At 45.4% G+C, this 2,956-nt stretch overlaps 1 pseudogene; it reads right to left on the bottom strand.

The window, feature by feature from the left end:
- Positions 1 to 651: 651 nt before the first annotated feature.
- Positions 652 to 1,859, bottom strand: LOC102002717 (annotated as a pseudogene).
- Between the last annotated feature and the right edge of the window lie 1,097 nt (positions 1,860 to 2,956).

Genomic DNA, 2,956 nt, shown 5'->3' with positions numbered 1-2,956 from the left:
GAGTTTTAAGTTTCCTCTGTGTTGTCTCATAACTTGACAGCCCTTTTGCTTTTAACACTGCATCTGATTCTGTTGTCTGGCTGTGATACAGTTTGTTTGGGGTTTTTTGGTGTGTGTATGTGTGTGTGTCTTTAGTTTTGTTTTTGTTTTTTTAATTATGTGTTTAGGTATATTTCCTGCATGTGTTAGCTACACACCTCGTGAATGCAGTGCTGGAGGTGACCAGAAGAGGGCACTAGATTCCCTGGGACGGGAGTAACAGTTGTGAGCCTCCATGTGGGTGCTGAAAACCCTGAGCTCTAAAGAGCGACCAGTGGAAAAAAAAGACACATCCATTCAGCGTCATGATCAGACTATTACATTTAGCAAGCAACAACGTGGGTGGAAAAGGTTAGAATAAAACTTTTGTTGGAAGGCTTTACACTTTCCACAGAACAGAAACTACAATAACCTGTTATACAATTAGTCACAAATCCAGTCCTGGAGGGTTCTTTGCCACACACATGAGCATTGTCTAAAACATGTCTTCCTTGTAGCAGCTTGGCCCTGCCACCACTGTGCCTGGTTGAGGTCACAATCTGTTGTAACCTGTAGCTTGCCTGTCACTTCTCTGGCTCTCCTCTGGGACTAAGCTTGGTTTCCTGGCTGTAATTAGAACCTCCTGCCACTGCCATTGCTGCAACAGCTGCTGCTGCTGCTGCTGGAACCACCATAACCACCTTGGTTTCGTGGTTTAGCAGAGTTTAGCCTCCGCCACCATAAGGGCCAGAGCTTCTGCCTCCAAAGTTTCCTCCTTTCACTGGTCCAAAATTTGAAGACTGATTGTTGTAATTGCCAAGATCATTGAAGCTTCCCCCACCTCCAAAAGAGCTTCCATCATTACCAAATCCATTATAACCATCCCCACTGCCACCGTATATCCACCACCACAACTGCTACCGAAGCTGCCATGACCACTGAAGTTTTCCCCTCAACCATAATTGACATTGGCAGGGCCGGCTCAGTGGTCAAGAGCTCTGGCAGTTCTTCCAGAGGATCCACATTCAATTCCCAGCACCCACATGGCAGCTCACAACTGTCTGTAACTCCAGTTCCAAGGAATCTGACACCCTCACACAGACGTACGTACGGACAGTCAAAATGCCAATGCATGTTAGATAAATAAGTAAATAAATAAATAATTTTACAAAAGAGAGAGAGAGCCAAGTGGTGGTGACACATGCCTTTAATCCCAGCAATCATGAGACAGAGGCAGGAGGATCTCTGTGAGTTCAAGACTAGCCTGGTCTACAGGGTGAATTTAAGGACAGCCAGAGCTGTTACATAGAGAAAACCGAAAAAAAATAAATAAATAAATTTGACATTGCTGCCAAAACCACCTCCATGACTACCACCAAAGTTTCTAGAACTACTTTGACCTCTTTGGCTGGAAGAAGCACTGGGCTTTTCTTACTTCACAGCTGTGACCATGCACAGTACGGTGTTTCTGAGTAACAATCCTGTCCACAGAGTCATGGCCATTGTAGGTGACAGAAGCAAACCCTCTCTTTTTTTCCACTGCCTGTGTCATTCAGTTTCCCCACGGTGCTCAACATAATCTCGTAGCTGATGTTCTTCGGTGACTTCTTTAATACCACCAACAAAGATCTTCTTCACAGTTAAGTGGGCGCCTGGTCTCTGAGGATCCTCTCTTGGCATAGCTCTCTTGGGTTCCACAACTCTTCCAACCACCTTGTGTGGTCTTGCGTTCATAGCGGCATCCTCTTCCTTCACAGTGGCTAAGTGACCAGCCCAGAGCCCCTGGATCGCTTGGTGCTTGAATCTCTCATTACCACGCAGCCCATGAGGATTCCCCGCTGTTCAAAAAGGCTTCTCAAACTCCTGTTGGGTGTTCTGAAGCTCAGTCCTCCGATGGGTAACTTCCACAGATGTTTGGCTCGAGGAGTTCTTGCTCCTAACAGTTTAGCCATCTCTCCAGGCCCATGCTTCCAAGTTTTGTTTTGGTTTGGTTTGGTTTTTCGAGACAGGGTTTCTCTGTGGTTTTGGAGCCTGTCCCGGAACTAGCTCTTGTAGACCAGGCTGGTCTCGAACTCACAGAGATCCGCCTGCCTCTGCCTCCCGAGTGCTGGGATTAAAGGCGTGTGCCACCACCGCTCGGCTATGCTTCCGAGTTTTTATAATCCTAAATAAACTTAAAAAAAAAAAAAAAGAACCTCCAAAAACATCCAGGTGCAGAGGTTTGAGTATAAATCCCAATTCATTTGGATATGTACTAAAGAATGTAATTGCTAAATTTTATGGTCAGGGTATGTTTAATTGTGTGAGAAACTGCCGAACTATCTTGTGCATGTATGTGTGTATGTATCTGTTGTCTATTTACACATGTGTACATGCATGAGTGCACATGTGGAGGCCAGAGGTCAACCCCAGGTGATGGACAGACACAGTGCATCTTCTCCTTTGAAGGTCTAAAACTCACCAAGTAGGCTAGGCTAGATGGTCAGTAAGCCCCAGAGATCCACCTATCTCTGCCAGTTCTGAGATTACAAGTGTGTGCCACTGTCCCTGGGTTCTGGAGGCACAAACTCAGATTTTTCAAACTAAAAGGCAAACATTTATTGACTCGCCTTTGCTCTCCCCTGTGCCAGTGATGAAGTTCCAGTTGCTCCACGCCCTTATCAACACTTGGTGCTGTCAGTGTCTTGAGCTGTGGCCCTCTTAATAAGTGTTTTGTGGTGTTTGTTTTAGTTTGCAGTTCTGTAGTCATGTATTGAGCGTATCCCCATGTTTATCTTCCACTGATACACGTTTGGTGAAGTCAGGTGGGCTCTTCCGACCCTGTTACATAGATTTTAGTTTCTTGGGAGCTGATCTCTTTTCCTGAAACAATACATTCTTTTGAGTTTGTTTGCTCAGCGTTGCATAAAGCAGTGTCATGTTCCCGGTAAATATTGTC

Source organism: Microtus ochrogaster, chromosome 4 (assembly GCF_000317375.1).
Source record: "Microtus ochrogaster isolate Prairie Vole_2 chromosome 4, MicOch1.0, whole genome shotgun sequence".
NCBI lineage: Eukaryota > Metazoa > Chordata > Mammalia > Rodentia > Cricetidae > Microtus > Microtus ochrogaster.
The sequence above is the reverse complement of the archived record's forward strand: the minus strand, read 5'-3'. Positions and strand labels throughout refer to the sequence as shown.